The sequence below is a fragment of the Chelonoidis abingdonii genome, chromosome 6 (genome assembly GCF_003597395.2).
Source record: "Chelonoidis abingdonii isolate Lonesome George chromosome 6, CheloAbing_2.0, whole genome shotgun sequence".
NCBI classification, from domain to species: domain Eukaryota; kingdom Metazoa; phylum Chordata; order Testudines; family Testudinidae; genus Chelonoidis; species Chelonoidis abingdonii.
The window spans coordinates 75,423,237-75,436,602 of record NC_133774.1 but is presented as its reverse complement, the minus strand read 5'-3'; the positions used below and the strand labels follow the sequence as shown (position 1 = coordinate 75,436,602).

General features: G+C 39.8%; 1 protein-coding gene across 3 annotated transcripts in view; it reads left to right on the top strand.

Moving 5' to 3' along the window:
• SEMA6A (semaphorin 6A) overlaps positions 1-13,366 on the top strand; it is a 138,825-nt gene that overhangs the window by 45,452 nt on the left and 80,007 nt on the right. The window lies entirely within an intron of this gene.

Genomic DNA, 13,366 nt, shown 5'->3' with positions numbered 1-13,366 from the left:
CTTGATATAGGTTACATAACCAGCGGAGGTGCAGAGGGAGAAACAACAGAGCAGCAACTACAATGTTCCTGTTCCTGCACAGGAATTACACTTTTCTCAGGCAATTCATGAAGTATTAATTCAAGGCAGGAAAATACACAGCCATGCTAAAGAGATCACAAATGTTCATGGATTTTTCTTTTCATGCACCCCTCCCCACCTTCGAAGGGCGAAGTTTGTGGTTGGGGAGGAGGAAGACTCTTCGGTCATCTCGAACAAGCACTACTTTTCAATTACAGCCAAACCAAACAATTGTATATGATCCAAACTTATGTCGATCCCTAAAGTTAGCGAGTACCCTATCTCGGTAGTGAGTTGGTGGGTATAATTTCATAGTTTGGCAGAGTGCCAATGTCTGGTGCTGTATGCATTTTTTTAACTCTACAAAATTAGCTAGAATACTTGTAATAATGTTTTCAGCATCAGACTTAATTGTGTGTCTGAGCTGTTGAAGTTTTTTTCTTTCCAATATCTCTCATTATTGTTTGTTGGAACACAAGTGCAGTCAATCATTCCTAAAATAACTGTAGAAACCATCAATGATATAGAAATCTTTTTGTCTTACTGTTATGGTGGTGGGCTGAATAGTTTAGCCTGGCCTAGCATGCTACCTGGAAACAGACTGCTGACTCATCCATGTGACATTCTTTGTTTCCTGTTGAAGACCCTGTATAGGTTATTGAAAGGGCAGAGAATATTTCCTGCAGGAGAGGAGAATGATTTTGCTTTGTTCTACCAGTTATCCAGACATGATTAGAGGTTTCCCCTGTTGACAAGAAAGCTAATCCTTTATTTCAGTTCATGCATTCATACTCTGTAGACCCCTTTTCTCTCACTGCACTGGACTGGATCTTTTCCTCAACTTCCAAAGATGTAAAGTACATGATAACAGAGTTATTACTCATATAACTTGCACTTTAGGCAGCTATCAGAGTTGTTCTGACTCCCTTTCTATACTATTCTGAACCCCCTAAGAAACAGGTGTGAACGAATGCATACAGATGCTTGTACTCTAGAGTAAATAAATGGGTGAGGGCATGTCTTTATTAACAGCGCTGCAGCTGCACCAGTGCACCTGTGCCACTGTAGCGCTTAGTGAAGACACTACCTATGCCTACAGAAGAGTTTTTCTCATCAACATAGGTACTCTGCCTTCCTGAGAGGCAGTAGTTATGACAACGAGAGAAGTCCTCCTGGGAACATAGTGCTGTCTACACCGGATATTAGGTCCGCACCCATGAGCAACGTAGTTATCCTGAAATAAGTTTGTAGTGTAGACCAGTGCTGAATGTATGCCTGCATAGAAATGTAGTGTGCCTGTTTGGTGCAATGTCTGAGCTCTTCCTGAATTACCACTTTTCTTTGTCTGACCATCATTCAGTTTTGTGCCTGCTTTTCAAAACCCTTCACATCAGATAATTTCACATTTCCTCTTAATACTGGTCTCTTGGTAATGAGAGTGATTGTGCATGTTCTATTAATTAAAGAATTTGTGATTTTATATTTAGGGGTTAATTGGTGATATCTGCATATAACATTTTCCGAAGATAAATTAGATTACAGTAATTAACCTTGTGTCCAGTATAGCAGACAATAAGCATTTGTCTTAAGAGCATCCTGGAAGTAGGATCATTTAATATAGCTATTGGCTCCTTTCATTGACTTTTTTTCATATTACCAAAGTAGGTAAAATGAAGCTATGGATGAAAAATATGCCATGTTGTCATGAATGATCCTTTTTCCACAAAAAAATTCTCGAGAATTGGATTTTTTCTTGTATCAACCTCTCCATAAATTGTTAAAATTATAGATGATGTATAATTTGGTAATTTTCTGGGCATAAATCCAGGCAGAGTAGAGCCTGCCACTTGCAACTAGCAATTATCAACAGACTGCAGGAACTGGATGATTGGTAACTGCAAGCGTGGGGATCATCCCATTTTGGAGAAGCAAAACTAGAAGATGTCCAGAATCCTTTACGGTTTTTGTTTGTTTCTTTAAGGCCATACACACTAACGAAAAGATCTGAAAAGTATATGATTCCACAAATTACCAGTAAAAAGAATCAGAGGGGTAGCCATGTTAGTCTGGATCTGTAAAAGCAGCAAAGCGTCCTGTGGCACCTTGTAGACTAACAGACGTATTGGAGCTTGAGCTTTCGACGAAGTGGGTATTCATCCACGAAAGCTCATGCTCCAATACGTCTGTTAGTCTATAAGATGCCACAGGACTCTTTGCTGCTTTTACAGTAAAAAGAAATAATTAAAGACAAATAGAGAGAGATCTAGACAATCTATCCAAATTTTATATGCCCATTACCTTGATATGTGAGGATATGAGATAAAGTGTGTGTGGAATGGTGGAGGCAAGATTCCAGACTCATTCTTGCTGTAGTGCTCTCAGCTTTGTTATCACCATCAACTTATGCTTACCTGCAAGGTGCTTTTAAAATTTGCCATAGGGATTACATCTGTTTTTTGGCCATTACTCATTTTTGCAGCAGTCTCCTTTTTGCCATTCTGAAAGGTGGAAAGAAACCAAAGAAAATTGATTTCATAAACAAATAAGGGAATAAATGTATAAACACAAGTCTTCAAGAACTCTTTGCTTACCTGCAGTTTTTATCTGTCAGGGACATGCATAAATTCTCATGATGAATTGGTTCTTTCCAGGGGGAAAGTCTTACCTTTACCTTCTCATTCTCCTTCACAAGTTGCGATGTACATTTGTAAAAGTCTACTTGCCTGAGTGGAATGTTGCTGTATTTCACTGAGCAACCTTTCATAGACTATGATCTTGAAAATTGGCCTAAATCCTGGACTAGACTATTCTGGTATATAATGGGTACTGGATTCTCTTAAAGTTGTCATCGTTCCTGTGGAAGTAATGCACTTTCATGGGGGCGTGGCACAAGTGATTGGTTTAATCAAGCCATGATTTAAATTTTTAAAATTGATTAGCATTGTGGGATGGTTACAGTAAATTTGATCCATATTTTTTGGACTGTGGAGTTTCAGTCACTTTTGAGCTAAAGTTAATTAGTACCTTTTGAAACATATACTGTAGAAAGTTGTTGTTCTACTGAATGTAAATCAAGCTAGGTTAGTGACTCTTTTTTCTGAGTAAATTGCATTAATGTGGCCAACATTACATATCAGTAATTGCACAAAAGCTAGATGATGTGCTCTGATTACTCTACAGTTGAACTTAAATGTGTTCTCTGCTGTTTCGGGAAATTAAAAAAAGATGGACATTTCCATTTCAAACAAATAAAATGAGTGTCTTAAAGCAGCCAAATGCCACAAACAAAAGATAATATTTCATTTCTTGAGTTTAGTTTTGAACTTTAAATAAAAAATATTTATTTATGATTATGTTAAGCAGCAATCAGCCGCTCTAAAACACAATGATATGTTATGTGGGATCCTAATTTTGGTCTGGAATAATGCTATGCTCTTCACATGATTTGATCTGTTGTGCAGACATAAATCCACTGTAAATTTTTTTTTTTTCCTGGGTTGGGGAGGAGATTGAAGAAAGGGCTGGAATCTATTTAAATATGCACCCATAATAACGAAAGGGGGCATATGTTAAGCAACTAAGGGAATCTGACCTGAAGAGTTTAATGCACTAGAAGGATTATTTTAGGATTACTGCGTGATCCTGATGTTATGTTTACCGCAGACATGTAGCAGCTCGGACGATGTCTGCAGGGCTTTTTCAAACTTTTAATCAGTGGCAATTGGCAATTCTGTTGTGAAAACATACATGGTTTCATGTTTCACCTTTGTTGTTATCGATAATAATAAAAAGGAAGAACACATTTCATTCTCTCTATACCTGTGGATCACAGGCTACAGTGTAATTTTTATTCCATATGCCGAAAGAGAGAATAGAAGATCTATTGACTAGCAGATATTTCCCAGGCAAAGTTAAGGTCGGGAAGACTAATGGTATTGCTGGTAGTGTATCTGTTTTCTATTAAGGTTGCTGAGATTCAGCAGCAAAGAATATATTAGAGATGGTGTTTTTTCTTGTCAAAAGGCAATGTTACGTTTAGCTCTTCCATCAGTTAAAAATCTTGACAGTGGTTTATTGAAGCCCACAAACAATCAATAGAGCTATTTTTATCTCTTAAACAAATGAGGTATATTTAAAATAATAAAGACATCATTGTGATGACTGAACAAGCTGTTCTAAAGTTAGATCTGTTGCTGTGTGTTTCTGGTGGTAAGGAAGAGGAATAATTTGGCCACTGTCTTTGTTCTTTAATGCAGGCTTATTGCCCCAAAAATAAAATTGAAAATGTTTCTAGCAATAATTCTCCAAGCACAAATGACTTTCTTGCCAATTTTGGCAAGCCTGTTTTCAGTATAAAACTGAGCAATTATCAGAAAGTGAAATATAGCATGATATAATACCACCATCAGCATCAAGACAAACAACATGTTCATTGTGTCTTTTGCCATGTGAGCAGATTATTGCCATTGCATTATCCATTCCTCTAAAATGTGTACCTCTGATACCCTGACAAATAGATAACCAGAGGAGTAGAGAGGAGCAGATGCTTTAGCAAGGAACTGTGGCCATTTTCTCATTTGCGTTGGCTCCGTATTTCAATGCAAATATCACTGAACAGGTGGCTGATGAGGTCCCTGTAGATTGTTTATAGTAAAGGTTACAACCAGAATCGATAGGCCTGAGATACTTCTAATTCCATTTGGGAGATGTTCATCTTCCATCTGACTGTTCCCTCTCTGAACAACATCATCCTATTAAAGCTGAAGTCACTGGAACTCAGGTCAATGGAAGGTTCTTCCTATTAAAGCCTTCATTTGTTCTTCACATTTTCCTTTTGTACCATTCTGAGGTGATCAGTAATGATGATCTATACAAGATAGGTTGCCAGCATTACCTACTGACATGACACCTTCTTTAGGAAGAGGTTCATCAGTTCTGATTGAGGGGTTTCCAAATCTGTTCATCTTATCAGTCACTGAATCAAGGGGTAGTGAGATAACACACAGAGCTGATGTTGCATTGTATGATTTATTGCTTGTGTAACACTGCAGATGAGTACTCACATTTACACAAACATCAGCACGCTACAATAGACCCAAATCCTCTTGAAACATTTTTGAAGAATATTTGCATTTTGATTTGAAACTTGATTTTAGCCTTAAGTTTGTCCTAGCTTTACTGGAAAGTTGCATACATCCTTGAATAGATGATGACATAGTATCTGTTATGCTTATTTGGTAGATTTTTATTACTCTCTTCGATAAAGGTGTATGCTGTCACTTGCTATATAAGGAAAAATATATCCTATGTTCCACCCTTGTATATCCCCCGAGCCCAATCGTTACATCTGGGATGTAGCCTGCAGCAGGAAAATGAGTAAGCAATGCTAAATCCAATTAAAATGGTAGTAAAATGCATATATAACAGGATGCCCATATATTCCCTCTATGTGTAAGGAGCACTTTGGGGTGTGCATAATTGATGTGCATAAAATGTTTGTGCACATTTCATTTATTTATTTGTTGTGGTTGCACCTATGGAGTCATAGACAAAGAGGCCATTGTACCAGGCACTGTATAAACACCTACAAAATGGTCAGACCTTGCCCCAAGGAACTTACAATTAATAGAGGGAATACTCAATGGAAAGTAAGAGGGATATGGGCCTCTCTGCACAACCCTGGACCATGTGGCATTCTCTGCCTCCTAGTAATGTGGTTTTCTGCCCCCTAGTAATCAATGGTTCTCTTTTACTGGCCAGATTCATGGAGTGTTTGAGACATGTTTGGCCACAGGGATCGGGTGGGCAGCTGTAGAGACAACAGGAGCAGGACAAGATAGGGAAAGATGAATGATGGATGCACAGTGGATCACAGAGAAATGTTGATGGTTAGTAGCTATGGAGGAAGACAAACCTGGCATGAGTAGTTACAGCCACCTGCATTCAGGTGACCAGTTATCATCACAGGAAAAAAGAATTGGCCATCCCAGACATCCATCTTGCCATGTGCCAGTTCAGTGCTAATGTCTGGCACTCAAAGCGGTTTCCTGATGATTACCACTGTGTTATCTGCATTGTAGTGCTTGTTGAGCTCTGCAAGCACCCTTGAGCTTTCATTGCTTCTGTTCATTCCTTTTTGTCTGCTGCCTGTGGCACCATTCCATTTCCCAGTGGTCATCAGGACCCTTTGTGTGATCTTTTTCACTGCCACACCTGAGAGTGTACCTGGGTAATAGAACTAATTGTTACAAAACAGAACCGCTACCCAAAAATCACATACAGCAATAGCATGTCCCCCTAGACACCTCCCGTAGCTGCTTGCACCTGCCTAGCTTTCCTTTTTTCACAGGGACTGTGGTTCGCAAGCTACATTTCTGTTATTGCTATTTTATTTCTAGCCTCTTTTTCTGTCTTTTTCTCTGTCTAGGAACTGTGAATTTAGAAAGTAGTAAACAATAATAATAATAATGATAATCTGAACTTATAATAGTGCCTTCTCAAAGGATTTCCAAAGGTTTCTCCAACTGCAGGCAGGGGGCATACATGAATTGCCCATCAACGCGTAGCAAGCCTGTGGTGGAGTGGGAAATATAATGCAGACTATGTGACTGAGTCACATACTCTGCTTTTACCATTAGGAAGCACTCTCCTTATATAGAGCAAGAGGGACACACACACACACACACACTTTCAATGAGAGTTTGGCTCCAAGTGTCTAAATCACTTCTGAAAATGGGACTTAGGAACCTAAGTCACTTTTCAAAATTTTATACCTAGAGATGAACAAACAAATTCACATGAACCTGCCTTTTAGAACATTTTAAATGTTCTTAAGTTGTCTAATTCCTCCTCCCATCCCTTCATTATTTTTCATGTTTGCTGGGCCCTTGAATGTGATGAGAGTGCCTGTTCTCCAGATATTTATGAGGATCCTCCTGGATTGTGGATCCATGGATACTGCTGGTTTTACTGGCCATGTCTCCTTTCCTCATGCAGTGATTCAAATTCTTTTTCCTGGAGGGAAGGTATGACTTGAACTCTTAGATTTCTTACTCACAGATTCTTCAGCACATTTTATTCCACACACACTCCAAGGCTTGTTTGCAGGAAGGTAGCTTGTCACCTTTAATTTGTACAAATACATACGTATTCTTCTTATTAATACAGTCATAGATTGTTATGGTCGTTAAGGTCATTTAGTCTCACTTCCTGCCTTACACAGGCCACTGGATTTCACTGAGTAATCCCTGCATTGAGCCCAATAGTTTGTGGGTTGAATTACAGCATATCTTTTGGAAAGACACCCAGTCTTGATTTAAAATATGTTTATGACATGTGAATCCAGCAAAAGCTATGCAAGACTGATCATGATTGGAGACCCACAGAAAAACCCTAGCATTGTTCTGTATTCTGATTTTACTTGGAATTACACCTGATTAACTGAGGGTACAGCTGAGTGGAAAAGTAAATCGGAGTTTCTCTGACATGGAAGATTGTAGCTCTTAAGGGCTAAGCACCATACTCTTCTGCAAATATATTTGCAGCTGCTACTGATTTAACAGAAACTATCCCTCTGTTCTCAGGCTTCAAACTGGCCTTAAGTTATCACAGAATCTATCAGGAAATTGGTGCTTCATTTTTACATTTTACTTGTAATATGTGCAGAGTAAGGCAAACCCTTCTTACGCAGTTCAGACACACTCACAAGGTAATAGGATATTGTGGGAGTAGCAATATATTCATTTCCTTAGCCAAAGGGTTATTCTGCGTGCATTTCTGCCTGGAACCATCACTCACTAAACACTAAAAAAGATCAGACAGCAGAAGGCTGATGTCATGCTGGTGTCTTTCTCTTTGGCTCCGAGAGTCATGGTTTCCAGAAGTTGTATATTGCATTTGGCTCAAAAAATCAAACCATTCTCCTTATATTGCAAGCCATATTGAGCCAGGGATACGATTACCTCCTTATCTTCAAATACTCCTTGAGGCCAATAATTTGGTTTTTCCCAATGTATAAATTAGAGACTAATAGCTACAGAAACTTTATTTATTTATTTGTATTGAAGTAGCACCTCAATACCCGTATCAGGATCAGTGCCATGCTGTGCTGTACTCTAGCCCCTAGGAGTTTACAATCTGAGGAAACATTTCCCTATTTTCTCCCATAGGGGACTCAGATTTGCATATGAGACAAAAGCTGATATGAATTCTTTATACCTAGTCACTACAACGACTAAGACAGGGGAAATATGTACTTATTAAGGAAAAGTCTCCTTACTAACATCTGTGCAACTCCATTAACTTCAAGAAGACAGTTCAAGGCAAGATACTCTTGCATCAATGTATACTTGCATTAGTCCAAGGAATTCAAGAAAACAGACTGCTTGTTTGTGTTCTTCAGAACTAAAAAGCAAGTCATACCCTTTCGCAAAACCTTACTATCTCAATGACTGATAATACTGTGAATTGATATAGAATCTTTCTATGTCCATGTACTTTAAAGCATTTATCATGCTGTGTCTCCAGAGTTTACAAGTAAAAAAACCAAGCAAACAAAAACCCACTTGCTAAAATTAATACTTTTTCTGTTGGAGCAATGTGCACTTTTTGAATAGGAGGAATGGAAGTTCTTGGAGCCAGAGCCTCAGCTGATATAAATGGGCTTAGCTTTATTGAAGTCAGTGGAGTTACACCAATTTACACCAGCTGCGGATCTGAACCTTGATGTTTACAAAGCCATTATTTGGAGATGGTACCTCTGCTCTCTAGGCATCACCATCTGGCTACTTGTGCTTCATCACATGCTGCATATGGAAGGACATTTGGTTAGGAAGTAGTTCAATCACACTTGTAAGTCAAAACACTTGTATCATTCACAGGAGCCCAACTAGAGCAGAGGACATGCTGAAAAGGGAATTTATGTTAGAAAGGAATGTAACTATTTCTAACAAGCATCTTTCTAAAATGTCACTGAAACTGGACAAAAACCTTGCACCACAGAAAGAATGCCAAAATTCATATTAAATTAGTATAATTACCTTCCAGAAAAAGCTGACATTGGCTGATAGACTCACCTTGGACCCAGTTCTGCATTGCTCTGTATTTACCCCAGGGAAGAGTGGGTGTAATGTACTAACAGATCAGAATGGGAGCGTTTTGTACATACTTTGTACTGGTGCTAATGACTACACAAAGTGTAGGGCGGTACATAATCAGCCTCCGTGTTTATTAGAAACAAATAAAAATATCCTTAAGAATGACAGAGGATTTTGGCCTGAATTCATTAAACGAGTTAGGTGCCGAAGTCCTGGTTTTGGAACCACTGCGATGCACAAAACTCCCGCTGAACCTTGTAGGCATCTAAACTCACACAACACCTACTTTTTTGCAGTAAAGATCCTTGGGCACCTATGTTTCAGCCTTGGAGCATACGTACTCGTGCCTCCCAATTGGCATCCGAGCAGCTATCTCCTTCTGAAACCCCAGAGCGATTCACAAACCAGGGAACGCAGGCATTCCACTGCCTAAGTTGGGTGCAGGGCCCAATCTGGGAGGAGCCCTGTGAGCATGTCTACTGGATTGGGCCCTTCAGATGAGTTCTCACAAAATATCTGGGAAAGAGGAGGCATTCACTCATAGCATTTAGCTCAGTGGTTAGGGAACTCACCTGAGGGGAGAAGGGATTTGAACAGGGATTTACCACCTCTTAGGTGATTGCTCTAACCACTTGATGTGAGGCTCCCTTAGTTTCTCTTGTTGAAAATTTTGCACTGTGCATAAATAATTAAAGAGTCATTGGAGCAGGGAGGCTGGATCCTGGGTTTCCCACCTCTCACCTGAGTGCTCAGACCTCTAGAGTTGTTCACATGCTTGTGCTCTCACTCTCAGTTAAGGAGACGTTTTGGGCAGAGAGTGGAGGCAAGCAAGCAAGCATGAACATGACTCTGTAACCAAGTGCAATGATATTTCCTCTAATTTTCTACATCCATGTGCAGAATGAATTTTGTTATGTCCACTAATATGGAGGTGATGTGTGGTGGGGGTGGGGCTAAGGGGTTTGGAGTGTGGGAGGGGGCTCAGGGCTGGGCTAGAATGTTGAGGTGTGGTGGGTGAGGGCTCTGGCTGGTGGTGCTGGCTCTGGGGTGGGACCAGGGATGAGGAGTTTGGAGTGCAGGCTGCTCCAGGGCTGCAGTAGGGAGAGAGGACTCCCCCCAGCCCTGTCTCGCCATAACAGCCCAGGGCCAGGGGGAGAGCGCCTCTCCCTGCTGGGGCAGCTCTGGGGCCAGGACCAGGGACAAGGCACCTCTCCCACCTGCATGGCCCTTGACAGCCTGTTGCGTGGCCATGTGGCTGCACAGCTTAGCAGGAACTTAGACTAGGTGGTTAGAGCATGCTACTGGGAGGTGGGAGACAGAAAATCAGGTCCCCATGCTCCAATGACACTTTAATTAGTTACCTAGAATACAGCAGCTTCAACAGGAGAGACCGAGGGACACCCTGCTCCCACCTCTAAATATCCTATAGCCCAATGGTTAGAGCACTCATCTGAGAGGTGGTAAATGCCTTCTCCCCTCAGAGGGAGGGGGAATTGAATTGGGGGCTTTCCCAAACTCCTGGGCTAAAAACTATGAGGGAAGTACCTCCTCCTCCCAGCTTCTTGTTAAAATGGTGTAGACACCTAATGCTAAGAGAGGGTTTGCATCTGGGCATTGCAAAGAGCAATAGGGCCTCCTTGTGGCCTGCAGTTAGGCACTTATCTCTGAGACATGAGTGGGGCTTAGTACACATGCCTATCGTTGGCATCTCCCATTGGCTAGTTTAAATGTGGCATCTCCCATTGGCCAGTTTAGGTGGCTCCCTGCATAGCATGCTCACTTTTGTGAATCACATTATAAGATGCCTATTCATTTTATAGGCGCTTTGGTGCCTAACTAAGGCTTTGTGAATCACAGTGATTCTCTGGACACACAAAAAAGTTAGGCATTATGACACTGAGCATCACAACGCCTCATTTCTTTTTGTGGACTCAGGCCTTTGTGTGTAGAAACAGCTTTGCACTATTAAGCTGTTAGATGGAAGAACTGAAAACTCCTTAGTCTTCTCTTTGTGTTCATGTGAAGAAAAAAATCCTGTCAGTTAAACTATACTTAAAATGACTGGGTAGTATAACAGAGGTAATCTGACTGGAGACTCTGTTGTCTACATGTTTACATGGGACGGTTCAGAAAGTTGAGTGAGAAGAAGGGAGCGATATATCACAACCCTCCTTAATAAAGTTTTTAAAGCTCTAAAGTGGAATAGGCAAGATTTATCAACGCTACCTTAATGCTTTTCCACATATAATACATACATTGTTAGCTAGCTGATGATGTGCTGATAGAGTGTAACATAAAGCAGCTATTCTTCTGTTGCAGTCCCACTGTAAGCCATGTTAAATTTGAATGATCAGCCTGCAGACTGATATTGTGAGTGGAAAGGGTTTAAATTGAGAAACTGAATTGCTTGTTAAATTTCTTCTAGATAAATGACTGTTCCTCTCCTGTACTTCAGAAAAGAGCTTTGCATTTGACCAAAGCATTTGCAAGAAGGAAAAAATTGGAATTTGTTGATATAGTAAAGCAGTATACTTGTTTTATCATCTTGCAATGCACTTGTAGATACAAAACAGGCGCTTCATACTGAATATGAAAAATGCTTCTTTAAAGGTAAAGGCAAAACTATATTTCAAAAGGCTTGTAAGAGGGATGAAAATCATCGGCTTAATTCTTTTTTTTTCTTTTGAAATCCTGCCTTTAATGCAAACCCTGAGGAATCTGTGGTTTTGAGTATTCTCCTTATTTGTTATTTCTGTTGTGGTAGCACTAAGGACGTCAAACGAGGATTATTATATCAGGCACTATACAAAAAATAATATGGAGATAGTCCCTGCCCCAGAGAGCTCACAATCCAGACACTGGGAAACAGGTAATTAATGAGACAAATGTGGGAAGGGAGAAAAGAAAGTAGCTATGGCGAGGCACAGTTGTCTCAGTAGTCACAGGTGGCCACTAGCCTAATGCCAGACAGAACTATTTCTCTTGAGACTCCTGCACATTATGCTCTCCCCATATGTTTCCTCGTGTAAAATATAATAACCAGCCAGATTCTGTTTTATGTTTTACTTACTCTTGCTGTTGTACCTTTGCCATTCTTTTAATGCTGTGTGGCAGTCGAGGAGTCAATTTAGTTAATCACAGAGTGGCTTACATCAGAGTTTATTTTCTATGGGTACAAACTTTAGTTAATAAAAATACAGAAGCAGCCAAGTTTTCAAGTGTGTGTGTGTGTGAACAATAATAGGCAAACATGGAGTATAATAAATCATCTAGTTATAGCCCTGAGGGATCACAATGCCCTTCAACAGAGTTTCCTTCTGAAGTTCAGTTATAGGAACTGGGATTTTATTTCAAAGCACATATCAGAAAAGGCAAATTAATTAGTGTGACGTTTCCAATTGAATAAATGATTGGGAACCAGCTGTGTCTGTGAAATTGCAAGTAAAAATGCAGCACTCAGAACTTGTTAATGCTTATTTTGGCATGGAAAAGGAGACATAGGTATCTAATATTAAATAGTGTTGCAAAAGGGCAAGTTAGCACTTCATTTGCCAAAGTAACTTTCAAAGACTATCTAGGTTACAAAGTTTGACTTTCTGCACATAAATCTTGAATGATTGACAGACTATTGTAAAATAGCTTTGTTCAGAAAGGTAATCTTTGGCACACAGCATCAAAGGTTTGAAACCCTGGTAGGGCTGAAAAGAAAACCCCACTTTTAGACTGATTTCCCCTGCAGATCAGCACCCCTGTGAAATTTGCCTGGGAGTTATGAGCTATTTACTGTATTATGTTTTCTTTCACTGTATGCACAGGCACCTTTTGTTCTTTTCATCTCCAAGATTTGGGGATTTATTTATTTATTTAGCACATGAAATGTTAATGAGCGAATGCATTGGTGAAACATGAGGGGGAAAAACCTTGATGTTAGACAGTTCTGTTCACCGTTATTTTATTGCAAGTCGGAGTGTTGGTTTTATGGTACTTAAATTTATGGGTACATATTTTTATGGTAAAGCCCAATGACATGTTCAGTGTGCTCCATCAAACTGTCTGTGTTTCTGTGTTTGATTCACAACTCCGCAGGGTATGAATCAGTCTTCCAGTATAACCTTTAATCACTTTTTTTTAACCTAAATAATGTAGTGTGGTTTTTTATTTATGGCCTGTGTCATCATCTAATTATGTAAACCTACCTAAAGAAACAGCAG